Source organism: Poecilia mexicana, unplaced genomic scaffold (genome assembly GCF_051168715.1).
Source record: "Poecilia mexicana isolate PSO_F unplaced genomic scaffold, ASM5116871v1 scaffold_2, whole genome shotgun sequence".
NCBI classification, from domain to species: domain Eukaryota; kingdom Metazoa; phylum Chordata; class Actinopteri; order Cyprinodontiformes; family Poeciliidae; genus Poecilia; species Poecilia mexicana.
The window spans coordinates 36,995,774-37,009,455 of NW_028263371.1; the positions used below are offsets into that span (position 1 = coordinate 36,995,774).

General features: G+C 40.4%; 1 protein-coding gene across 1 annotated transcript in view; it reads left to right on the plus strand.

Annotated features, from left to right (window-relative positions):
* Positions 1–6,030: 6,030 nt before the first annotated feature.
* il1rapl1a (interleukin 1 receptor accessory protein-like 1a) overlaps positions 6,031–13,682 on the plus strand; it is a 202,842-nt gene continuing 195,190 nt past the window's right edge. The window contains exons 1-2 of the mRNA XM_088015492.1: positions 6,031–6,286; positions 6,736–6,901. The gene's annotated coding sequence lies outside the window, so the exon portion shown is untranslated. The remainder of the gene's footprint in view (positions 6,287–6,735; positions 6,902–13,682) is intronic.

A 13,682-nucleotide genomic window follows, 5' to 3' on the forward strand; every position in this document is an offset into this window, starting at 1 on the left:
AAGTCATTTAAAAAGACGTAATCATCATGCCAAAAAGACGATACGATAAAAATGGTTTTCCTTCCTGTACAGGTATAAACTCTCTGTGTTGCACCAAGATATGATATTCATTTTAATGCAAAACAAAGAATACGTTTATGTGAAATTGTTATCGGTGGGTTTTTTTCAATACAATTTGCAAATTTATATATAAAAATATAAAATGTTTTTTCATGTTTTTTTTGTTTTTTTTTCGACATGATGCTTTGTTCAGCACATCCAGTAGTTTTACATTTGCTGATTTGTGAGTGTTTGAAACCAAGTTTTGCTTTCTGGACCTGTCCGAGATTTCGAACAGTTTCTCCTTCTGAAACAAAACTATTTCAACAAGCATTCACTTCTTTGACCACAAAGTACTTTATGAAAGCAGCTCTCAGCACTGGGGTCATTGAGACGGTGAAAAATGTTCACAATGTTGCCCTTTTTCTCAAAAGAAACAGCACCAAACAATCTGAATCCGCTTTGTATTCCAACATAGTCTTTACTGCCTTGTTTGGCAAAAGGGGGAAAGAAAAGACCGATGTCAACTTTTACCAGCTGATCAAGTGAAAATCTGACACTGATGCCTTTTCAGATTATGACATCAGAGCTAGCCAGTCAGCTTCAAAGGTCATGGCACTGTAGTGTGGAAATATGCTGCTTTGATCAAGATGGCTTGCTTCCAGTCACCCTCGGAGCTTATCACAGCATCCGCATGAGAAACTGTCTAAATAATGACAAGGATGCACAAGTTCAGGTTTTTTTTAATACCAGAGAAATATCTTTTTCTTCACATTGACTGGGAAACTATTATTTTTCAAGGATAGAGATTGGTACTGTGTTTTGACAGCATCAGTATTATTTGATTACACTGTCCAGGCAAAAAAAAGAAAGAAAGAAAAACCTTATAAAAACAGAATCAATATTCTGTCTTTTCCCTTTATGCTGTTTTTATTTAATTTGACTGTGTTTCTTTTCCCCTGCTGCCAGTGGTTTGTGCTGGCACAAATCTGCATACCAGATGAGCAAGGGAAAATGGCTTCATCTCTACAATTACAAGAAGGTCACGACCTGCTGTCACGGCAACCGCTTGGCATCTATTTGGAAGCTGCTTGGCACCCGAAACCTGCAGATTTCATAAACCTGCAATTAGGCACCGGGCATGTATCAGTCAGCACACTCTGCGAAACATCTGCTTGTGTGTGTGTGTGTACGTTTGTCCATCTCCAATGTGTGTGTGTTTGCCGGGAGGCAAAATTAAAATCCACGAGAAAAAAATTAGCTCAAAACTGTGGAAGCAGCAAGTCTGATTGGAAATCTGCTCCATGTATGCAAAGTTGGTCATCATAAAAGTAGATTGGTCTTTTATCTAACAATTGGAATAACTTACTGATCTTTTTGTTTTCTCAACAAAAACGCATGTTTTCATCTGATGACACAAGAATCAGGGTTTGGTGCACCCAGTGGGACTAAATGCAGCTGTTTAACAACTAGGAAGATATTTCAAAACATTCCAATTTACAGAGATGCACCTGTATTTAACTTTCTAAATTTACAATAGTAAAGTTCAAGGAACATGAATACTGTTATAAAACAGCACCATTGCCCATAGAAGCTCACAAAACAGATTACTGTACACAACAAGTAGATGGTTGTGTATAAGGGTAGTGAGTTTGGATTTTAATGTGTCTGTATCCTTACCCAGTTAGTTTTAGACCATTGCCCTTCAGGTTGGAAGTGTTGAATTTTCGTCAGCAGACCAGAATCAGCTACTTAACTGTGAGTTTCAATGAAGAAGAAAGGTGTCGGGTTCCTGTTTCTTATACCCACTTTATACCATTCAAGTTTGTATAGGGTGACCGTATAGGGTGACCAGAGGTGGGGCACAGCCTACACAGGCCAGTTATTTACATTGTGTCCTAAACAAAACATCACCAAATAATTGCACGTTACTGTGAAGGAAGCCGTTTCACCTGGAGAAACAAATCCCCACTTGTACAAAGAGAACAAAATCCATGGGAACTCCGCAGAGAAAGAATCAAGTTAGAAATTGATTTTTGTGATTTTTTTTTTTTTTTTTTTGGCTGCTAGGCAGCAGCAGCACCAGCCTCCCTTTCCACCAGAGTGATTTATTTGGGGGTTTGGGGTGAGGCCGTCTTTTATCTTTCGCCCCCTGTGAACCCTCACCGGAGGAAATCAGGTGAAAAGACAGGCTTCCTTTATCACTTATTCTTCACATGTATATGTGATGGAACATGAGACGTGTTTGCATTACACATAGCCCAGTTCAGTCCTACTGGTGCGGTACCGGCAGCTTGTGTCGAACAGGTAATTTGTCTAAAATAGCACAGCAGATTTCATTTAGTAAGTCACTGATACTGCAGTCAGACAAGCATGTGGCAACAGTGGAGAGGAACAACTTCCTTTAAACAGGTGGAAAGATCCTGCAGATGGAGGCTGAGCGTTGTTAGGACTAAAAATGACAAAAGTGTTATGACGAGACTGTTCATTCCAGTTTTTATGTTTGAGGAGTTTATTTTATTTGTTCATGTGTTTGCATCTGACAGCTGATAAAATCCTCAAATTCAGGATTATTAGGAAACTTGAAACATTACATTTTTTAAAAGAAAATAAAATGTTATGTAATTGTTGCAGCAACCACAGAGAATAATTCTGATTTGACAGATGTCCAGAAGACAGTCATTGCACCATCCACAAGGAGAAAAAAAAAACAAAGATTATTGCTAAAAAAAAACCTGGCTGTTCACAGAGTGATGCATCCTAGCAAATTATTAGAAAATCCTGAGAAAAGAAAGTGTGTTTGAAAAGGCTGTGCGAGCAATATGGATAATTGCAACCATGAGAGGATTGTAAAGCAAAGCCAATTTAAAGATTTGAGAGAGAAACATGAGACATCGACTGAGGCTGAAGTCAAAGCTTCACCACACACACCGCACTGTTAAAATACTTCTGTTATTACAGCTAACATAAAACCCCAAAATTCAGTCATATCAATGAAAAAACTTTAATCAAGTGACTTTGTATGAGTTTTTGATAGCCTAATATATTAGAGATGCACATGTAAATGGAAGTGTAAGGCTCTGATGTCGACACAAGGATTCACACTTTTGACTGATAAATCATCAGTGCAAGTACACTTAGTTTATTGAAGAATCGCTGGCAGATTCACACCGTCTGAACTCAAAAATATGTGCAGTGAAACATTTCATGTTCCCTTAAAAAAAAGAAAAACAACATTTCAGATAGAATCCATTTATAAACACAATCAGTGGAGCGAACTCACAAATCAACTGCTGCAGTTGTTCTTGTGTGGCCTACAGCTAATTTTGCCCTACAGTTTTCAATTTAAGCTAACGCATAATTGTTTCTTTATCTGATAACATCTAACTGCAGAGTTTTTCCTCTTACGGTGGTAGAAATTGGGAAATGATTCTGAATTAAGATATCGCTTATTAAAGTGGAGATTATCCCGGTTTGAAATCATGAAACATTTCCGAATGTAGCAGCGAGCATTTTGTCACAGACAGAGAGAGAAAGAGAGAGAGAGAGAGAGAGAGAGAGAGAGAGAGAGACTGAACAATGCAGCTGCTGGTAATAAAATAAATAAGAGAGAAGAAGAAGTGTGGGAGTGAGATGTGATTGAGTCATGTGATCTCTTAGTTTCTATGGCATCACTCGTGGACCATTTATCCACCTAATACGAAAGGAGTGAGTGAGTGAGTGAGTGAGTGAGTGAGTGAGTGAGTGAATTTTGTTTTTTTTTTTCCTAGGACGAAAGAAGAGGAGGATTTGTGTCATATCAGTCAGCCTGTATATTTTCTGCAGGCGGAATGATGGTCAGGTACCCACTCACGCTCTGAAAGAAAAACTGTGGAGGCAGAAACGTCTGTGACTAGTTTCCTGGGCCCTTGGCGAGAGTGGTTATACAAGGAAGCGCTCAACTTCCTCATCTATTTTATAGAGGACACAGATTCTGATAAGATTTGACAAGGTAAGGCATGTGTCCTCATGGTGACACATAATAAACGCATCAATGCAGTTGAAGCAATACAGATAAGAAGAAGAAAAAAAAACCTGAACTACCTCCGTAAGGTGTTGCCAGAACAAATTCAGTGTATTTTTTTTTTTTCGTTTTTAATCTTCCATCACAGAAGAGCACAAAGTTGTACTGTCAAGAGGAAGGAAATTATAATCTGAGGGTTACTATCTGTGTTTAAATTCATCCTATTTACTCTGACATCCCTAAATAAAATCCGTATTGGTATCTTTGTCTAACCCAGATGGAAAAATGTATAATTACCCACAGATGATGGACATGACCTTTGGCTGTAACTTAGAGCTTTTAAATAATTCTCATGTTAAGAACATGATTGATGCCTCATTGTGCCTCATTTATTACATTAGGAGATTAAGCAACACTTGTGAGGGCAGCAATGCTGTCCACAACCCAAAAAGTGTAAAATGAAAACGGGAACCCTCCCTCAAACCCCCCCCAAAAAACAAAACAAATCAGAGTAACTCTTTGGTTACTGCCCACCAACCTGCAACCAGAGTCTCCATGGTAACTGACTTCTGTACTGCCTAATGATTGGAGGTATTTTCTCCACGGATCCAGATGTCCTGTGTAGTCGGTCCGAAACCCAGCAGTCTTTTAGTTTCAGTTGAACATATTTTGTGTGTAATTGCAGCTGTGTGTAACTCACCGTTCTGGCGTTCATGAATAAAAAAACATGAACTCAAAGTGATGTTTGGGCTTTTCCACATCAAAATGTGCCTAAAATCGCAAAGACTGTTGGGATCCAAAACTGACTTCAATCAGCACAGCTAAACTAAACATCGATAGCATCACCCATCTTTAAATGATTATCCTACAACAATCTATTTTAGTAGTTTACAACTAAGTAATCTCAGATGGAAAATATCACAATAATTGACTTTACAAATAAATATTGACTCACATTCACTTTACCTGGATTTCATATTGACAATACTTTGGATATGGAGAATTGTCATGATCAGTGAGGTGTTTGTGTTTTTAGTTATTGATGTTTGTACTTTGATCATTTAAGTTTCTTTACTATTGTCATTAATGTCTTGCCTGATCAGCTCATTTCTTATTAAGTTTCTAAGCGATATTTTTCTGTTCTGTTCTTGAACAATTTCCTTGTTATTTATTTACACTCTTTAGGTCTTGCCACATATGTCCATACCTTTGAGTTAATTTATTTATTCCGGGTTTTTGGACTTCATTGATTTTTTTTTCTCTGCTGTTATTCGTGTTTTCTTGTGTCTTGGATCCTCTCTGGTATTTTTCATTCACTTTCCCTCATCCTGCCAGTATGCTCCCCTTCACAGCTGTTCCTTACCAGCTGATTGTCCTCTCCGCTGTTCCCCATTTGGCCCTGATTAATTCTCCTGATTGCTTTGTCATTTCCACCCCTGCCTCAGTATATGTGCGCATCGGTTAAACTTGTCTATGCGTTTCCGTGATTAAATGCTTCTTCCGTCTCTGTAAGTTTATTATTTTATTAAAGTTTTAATTTTTCAACCAATGTTTGATCTAGATTTGGGTTTTTGCCAACAACAAATATGACGACACTTGTAGCTTCAAATCCATGCCTTTGTAATTTCCCCCAAATCTTTATTTTATTTTATTTATTTTTTTTTTTTAGCTTGAATTGTTTATTTTCTCAAGGCTTATTCCATCCTGTTACCTACATACTATTAGACTTTTGTGCTTATTAGCTGCAAGTCACAATCACAAAAATTAAAAGAATTCACCGAATAAAACGAGTTTTTGTACCAAAATACATAAACTATTTAATGGCACTCTGAAATGCATTTTGAAAATAAAAATATATGAAAGAAAAAATCTAAATCTTGCTTTATATCAAGCTCCGCCCCTACCCTTCTCTCTTTCTCCGTTTTGCTCTCACCCCCCTATCCCTCCCCCCTCCCTCTCTCTCTCTCTCTCTCTCTCTCTCTCTCCCCTCGTTCTCTCGCTTTTCAATCTTCTCCATCCTACCAACAACAAGTGAGGACCAGCAGCTCTGCACGTCCATCCGCTCTCTGTTCAGCGTCGGGGCTCTGAGTTGAGTTATAGATGTCTACTGGAATTTCTTTTCCCCTCGTCCATTTCACTGCTTAATCGATGGGGATGACAGATTGCAGGTGCAGCGGCGGCGTGCGTTAGAACCAGCAGGGACGGTGTGTGGTGCACTAGGACCAGGGAGAGACTACTCTCATCGTGAGCATTTGGAGCTGTAGAGGGAACCCCCCCTCACACACACACTGGATCTGGCGATTATATCCATACATTTCTCTTTTTCTTCCCCCCTCCCCCCCTCCCCACCACCTCTCTCGCGTCCACGGGGATCGCACCAACGAGTGTGTTCAGGAAGCACACAAGAGTGGATTTCTAATTCGGCGAGATAGCGTAAAAGTCAGCTATTAGATGTTTTTTTTTTGTTGTCTTTTGAAAAAAAAGAAAGGGGGTGAGGTTGTCATAATCTTTCTTAGGTTCTAGAAATATTTCCCCCCCCATTCCTTCATCGGTCTTTACGTTTATCTCCAAGAGCGCAAAGTGACATCTGCGCTAGAAAGCGCCCAGTGCACTTTTCTTTTCCTCAAAAAAAGAGAAGAAAAGAAAAGGGGGACGGAAGCACATACAAATCTTCATTCTTGTTTGAATTACAGTCGGACGATTGGCTGAATGGGTGACCTCGCAGAAACGCAGATCACCTCCAGCTTGCAGCCACTGTACACGCACGGTTTTTTCCTCTACTGACCGGGAGTTGTGATGTCCAGAGTCGTCCCCGCTGACTGACACTCGGCGTCGAACCATTTTGGAACAGAACTGAAGGTAGGCCAGTTTTTGCTGCTTCTTCTTCTTTTGGTCTTACTTACGTATTATGGTGCAATTTGGCAAAGTTTTCAAACGTAATTAAAAAAAACAACAACAAAAAACTGATTCTATGATTATTCCACACGACGCATTTCTCCTGTCTCACTCTGAGGTTCTCTCGGACAATTGAAGTTGGTATAAAAACAAAACGGTGATGGAGGTGCGGGGAACGTAATCAGTCTGACGCTTCGGAGAGGAGAACTTAAGCACCTGGCAGATGATATCAGCGCCAATAATCTGTAGGCTGTTACAAATGTCCCGAGAATTGGATTATTTTTCGAGTGAAATTTCAGCGACTGTTTGGAGCTTCCTGAGCTCAATCATGGAGATTCCGGAGGAGCCCTCTGCAGTGCGGTGTCTCGTACATGCACCGAGCCGCCGGGCTCACTGGAGCTCACTCAGGAGAGGATTTAGATAAAGGTGTAAGCGAAACGGAAGCTCTTCCCGAAGGCAAGCCTTATTATACAGACGCACACACACAATCCATTCTTTTATATGAGCTGCAGGTTCAGCAACAAAGCAGACTCTTTAAAAACACACACGCATTAAAACTTATGTGTGTGTCTCTGTGAGTGTGTGTGTGTGTTTGTGATGCAGTTTGAAAGGACTGGATGAGGCTTTGCGTCACTTGTTACAAATAACCACCAAAAACAAAAAAACAAAAAAAAAGAAAAAAAGTCGTACGGATTTCTGTCCTGTAGGGAATGAAAGGGACAACAGAAATGTGATCATGTCGGAGCAACCGATCAGGCTTATCCCGATCTACTGTACCAGTCCCCCGAGGATGACAGCCAGGCGGTCCGTTGGGTGGAACCGTAGGAATACCGACGCATGACGCAGGGGATCGGAGCGATGGACGGGGATTGTGTGTTTTCTGCTGATGTCCCGCATTTCTCGTTGTTTCTAAGGCTGCGTTTGTTCAAGCCCGGTTCAGGGAAATTGCGGGTGGTCTGTCCGTCAGCGAGCACGTGCTTTGACCGAGCCAACACGCACTAGTCAAGTCTCTCGCTGCCTCTCCCTTACATTGGTTTGCCAAGGCCGTTCACATTGTTTAAAAAGTCAAACTCAACCAAAACTGTGAATGTTAGCAGACACCCAGCTCGGGCATAAACCCGGTTAATCGTACCTGACAGACACCCCCCCTCCCTCCACCCGTCCCTTCCTTATAAGCTTGTCATAGGCCTACATCTAATTGCGCTTTCAGGGGCCACTTAGAGGTGAGCCACATCTTCAACTAGCTTTGTTAGCTTTAAAAACAAAAATCATGAGTGAAAAATGTCTTCTCTCTCTAAAACATGATTAGTGCGGGGTTTTTCTTTTCTTTTCTTTGCTTTGCTTGGAGCACAGAGCCCGTCGTTAATGAATTCGCAAAGTCGCTTGTGTCTGATGTTGCAAAGTGCGGCAGATAACTGGCAGCTCGTCGCTCCCGCCGGCAGCGCCTAGTCAGAAGGAAGATGACGGGAACTGTCCGTGGTGCTCAAACAGACAGCTCCTTTGTTCGAGTCTGGTCTCATTTTGTGGAGTTGGTGCTGCGGTAACTCTGCCGTGAATCCGTCTCTAAAATGCTTGAGCTGCAAGACTAAAGATTAAAACATGCGAGTATCTGATGCTGATCGCAATATATATATATATATATATATATATATATATATATATATATATATATATTGTGTGTGTGTGTGTTCCTTTTTTGATAAAGTAACATATTGTTATGACTACCTGTTTATTAGTGTGTTTTGTCCCACTTTGGCTGCTGGAAAGGCCTGACCTGTAGAGGGTTGGACCTCATTAGAGCCCTGAAAGTGACCTGGAGTATTCAGCAGCATCATGTTGGGTCTCTTCAGCCCTGAGTGTTTATTAGCCAACCTCTACAGATGTGATTGAATCGAGATGTGGGGAATCTGTTGAACCTCTGTGGCAGACAATATTCAGTGGAAAAAAAGACAATGTTTGCCAGTGAATAAAATTTCCTCTTGGACTTTTCTGTTTATTGACCCTTACTGGAAAACTTTGTTTAGAACAAGGTTTCATCCAAAGTGTCAAAGTTGATTAAACAATGTGGCTTTTCAGTGAAATCAGGAAAATGACAATCACATATCCTTGATTTAAAAACCCAGTTGTATGGAAAATAAATTAGTTTTTTTTTATCCTATTGCTTTTCACTAATGTGCTTTTGTGTCCTGAGGGAAGGAGTTGAAACTCGTTGTTGGACACTGAACACTGCTGACTGAGCAGTCCTTGTGAAATACAGTATATGTGGTCCCAACAATTCCTGTTTCACCTGCTTCTTACATCAACTTTGAAGACTAAATGTTTACTTGATGCAAAATATGTCATGATGAAATGACGGTTTTTATTTGCTTCACATGTTGGAGGTCTCAATGTGAGGCCTAACTTGTGTACATCATTGTTTGCGTTTTTTTTTTTTTTTTTCTGTTCTGACATTGTGTGTGCAATCAGAATTCGTTGACGGGTCATTTGTGAAAACAGACTTTATGGAAGAAACAATGTTGATTCTCTAAAAATAAAATGGCAAAACCCTTAAAATGTGAGCTTGTAATCTAATTAGGTAACTTATTATTACACAGAGGGCTCACTTTGATGTCTGTAATGCTCATAGCTGAATGTCATATCACAACATACATTCTTTTACTGTAAATTATGTACAACATGCTGCGGTTGTGAAATTACTCAACATTTTAATACAATGGATACTTGAAACAGTTAATTATTCAAGGGCACTGTTTTGTGTCGAAGCTGATACAAACTGACCCATTCTCATTTTCCAAAATGTATCGCTTCTTCTTCCAGTAGCAGACACTCCTCCTCCTGTCCCCGCAGCCACTCACCTGACCAAAATAATGACCTACAGCTGGAAGCTATAAACTATGTTAACATGATAACATCGAGAGAAAAATGCATACGCGACCGTCTTCTGTCAATGGGGCAAGCAAAAAAGATCTTCAGAGGTACTTTACCTACCAGGCACACAGAGAGGAAAAAATGATTGCCAATTGATGCCACTTACAAGTTTTGGATTTAAAAATAAGGGGAGTTTTCCCGCCGTTCCACCAGCCCGATCGAGGTCCAGTATCCTTTACATTTTAAGACGGGTTTAGAAGAAATCTAACATAGCTACATGTCGATCACTTACAAACTTCAATTAGGTGCTCATACTCTGAAAGGCCTACCCGCGTTGACACTGACATGTCGTGGATATTCTTAATTACACAAGCTCCATAACAGAGCCTAAATGAAAACACAAAAGGGAACAGCAAAAAACATTTATTTATTTTACATATTCAACCATATCTATATTCCCTTGAGTGAAACAAAGTCGTTCATGCAAAACTTGCGTGTGATTTAACCTTTATTGTGATCTTGGACATGAAGCTGTGTGAATTTATTGGTGCTAATATAATTTGTCTTAAAAAACTGAAAAAACATCTAAAACGACTCGATGACACACTCTTGCTGGTTGATTGTGGTCCTGGGCACACATTCTCACCCTGTCAGTGTTTTTTAGACCAACACTTTTTGTGGAAAACCATGTTTGTTCCTGCTGTCGGCTCCTGCTGCAACCCGGGTGGCAGTTCTCATGAGGCTAGTGAAAGATTTCAGTTTGGAGAGGGACAGGAATGTTTATCATTATTATTATTATTATTATTATTATTATTATTATGATATTGGATATTTACATGAAAATAGTAATGCAGTAGGAGGTCAGGAAAGGGGGTTAAAGTATGTTAGTTTCCTGGCCAATACAAGAGACTTGATGGGTATGCACTAATGCTATGACGCATGTTTGGGAGCAATGTAAGAAGGTTAGAAAAGCTACAACAGTGAAATGGTAAACCTCCATAACAAGATGGACTAAGGCTTTTGTAAATATTTGCTTCACAGATGTGTTCAGCCAATGACTGTGTTCTGTACCAAAGTCCCAAACCAAGCAAGGCTCCTTTCTGCTGTGGTACAAATTGATCCAGGATGACGTTAATCCCCTGTTGGCTCAGTTGGCTACTAATTAGTGAAGCAACAAAACAAACCAGCGTACCCCCTCCATTACTCCACCATTTAGTTGTAAAGGCATTGGAGATTAATGTGGCAAATAATAACAAAGGTACATGGTGGAGCCAGACTGAAGCTGACAATTGGAGGAGAAGAAAAGGATCCCATGGCAACCTACCTTGCTGTTGTGGTTGGTCACTTGAGAAAACGTATTCAGCAAAATTAGCAGAAAGACAGAAATTGTACAGGAATCCTTTTGCATGGACCAGTTTTTTTTTCACTCTGTAAAAGTAGTTTTTGTATGCACCACATGCATGTTTGTTATGAAACATAATTTAGTTTAGTATAGAATGATTCTTTATTTGTCCCTGAGGAGAATCAACATAAAGTTAACAAGGAAATGGAAGCACAAGGTGGCTCACAGATTAGCAATTACAAAAAAAATAAAATAGTTGCACGAACAAATCAATTGTTCATACTTCCACGAAGGATTGTAACACTTGTACTGTTAGCTTGCAAAAAGTTTTACCAAACAAGGAAGCAACATCTAAATTATTACTTTTCTTAGAAAGGGTTGAATTGTCCACTAGTTACTGGTGTTCCCCTAATTGCAGAAGTTAAAATACTGTCCTGATTAATTGTATAATTCTTGCAGACCCATAGTTTCACGTGACAAAATCTCCCATTGGCTCATTCACAAAGGAAAACCTTTCCAAGTTCTCTTCCTATTCAGGATTGCACATAGGATAATGAGCTATGTGTAGTTTTATGACTTAGAAGCAAATTTGGGTCGAAGAATAAGCTTAATTTTAGAGATTGGCACGTGAGACAAAATAGTTTCTGAGCTGGAAAAAGACTGAGCATTGAGAGGCATGAAATCAAGGCTTGACTGCAACACTGCAGTTGGGCACTTGATACCACAAAGCAAAAAATAGTTCAGCGACGGTTTTAATGTACGTTTTTCAGCACAAAATTTATAGCACAAAACTTTTTGTTAACTTATAACAAAATTGACACCTTGAAATTGACCTCTGTCTCTTTAAGAATCTCTTGATCTTTCTGACACTTCGCTTTCAGCACAGCATCTGAATTGTGCTGTTTTATTATATACTTTACAACCGTTCTAGTAGTAGTTTGCATAGTAAGCCCAGCAGACTTGCAGCCCTACCAGCTGTTTGCTAATTGCTGCTGCTGCTAGTCTGGAGGAGCTGAGTGGGGGAAAGCATGGGGAAGGGGTGGTCTGTGGGGCAGAAGCTCACCTGGATATTGCCCCTTCAAGGAGAAGCTGTGTTGAAACTGGTGGCGCTTTGTATGAACAAGTGTTTAGGCACCCCGAATGGGAGATTCAAGGTTTTCTCAAACATGCATGAAAGAATCAAAGCAACATTCCAGGCATGTTTTTGATGAGGGAATAACATGACAACACAGTTTTAGATGATACCCCCGTCTCCTTCAAGGAGCACAAGAGGAAGTCCAACTCTTTTAGAGCTCAGTCCCATCAGCCATCTATAGGATGTGATGGGTAAATGAGTCTCATCCATGGAGGCATCAACTCAACTACAGCTTACTACTCTGAAAGGATCTGCTGTAAACATTTGGTGCCAGATTCCACAACACACTTTCTGAGCTCTAGTGGAGTCCGTGCCTCAATGGGTTATGGCTGTTTTGGCACCAAATGGGCATCGGCATTCTGTTAAACAGCACAATAACCATAGTGTAATATGCGACTGCTCTATATTAAGAAGAGTAGACATCATTGCATCAATAAAAGCCATACTGGCAGCATTTCCAGTATGCTGCCAGTATGGCTTTTATTCTCACAACTTTCTTCAATTAAAGCATTTAGTTTTTTGTGATACAGTGTAGAGTCCACAGGGTTAAAGACATAATGTCTGATAGTGTGTGCAGACTGCTCACCGTGTCTGCTATAAACACAGCTGGGGAACTGATACACCGCCCAAGAGGAAATCAAATTAACTCTGGGGGAGCTGTGACAGCTTCTGTGAACCCAATAATTGACTCCGATGCTTTTCTGTGATTACTGTTGCACAATATCTACGAATGTGCATGATCCTGAGTGTATATCAAAATGTCTTTAACTGGTTAGCGTGCTGGAGCTCGCAGAGGGTAACTGGGGACTACCGATGCTAAGCGGGGCCCATTGTTGTTGGTCACTTCATTTCATAGAATATGCGGCAGATGTGCCCAGAACTAGACCTACCAAATTGACGGACAACGTGCGTTTCCCCCGCCCCCCTACTAACATTGATTGAATTAGGCCACCCTGCAGACCCATTGCTTTCCCAAGGAGGAGAAAGCAATCCTGCAGTGAGGTTTATCAATAAGCGGGTGGTTGGAGTGTAAGTGCTGGTATTCCCCGTGGGCAGACAGCCGGTGATGAGGAAAGAACTCGCTCAGGGAGAGTCCCTGATCACACGGCAGATTGGGAGCCCTTGGTGCTAACGTCTGTCGGTCCCTGCCGCAGGGGAAGAACTGGGTGGAGCCACACAGAGCTGACCCAGAAGCACACTCTGGGCCAACTTCAGGTCAGCCTTCATACAGAAACCAGATCTGTGTAGCTGTGCTGTATATTATTTTATTGGTAGAATTTTTTTTTTTTTTTATGCCATTAAATCATAATTTCACGCTTTTGGATTTGGTCAGTTTTTTAGCAGAACTGTGATCAGGTGACAACAGATTAGGAGCCAAAGCATCTTGAAAGCCAAGGATT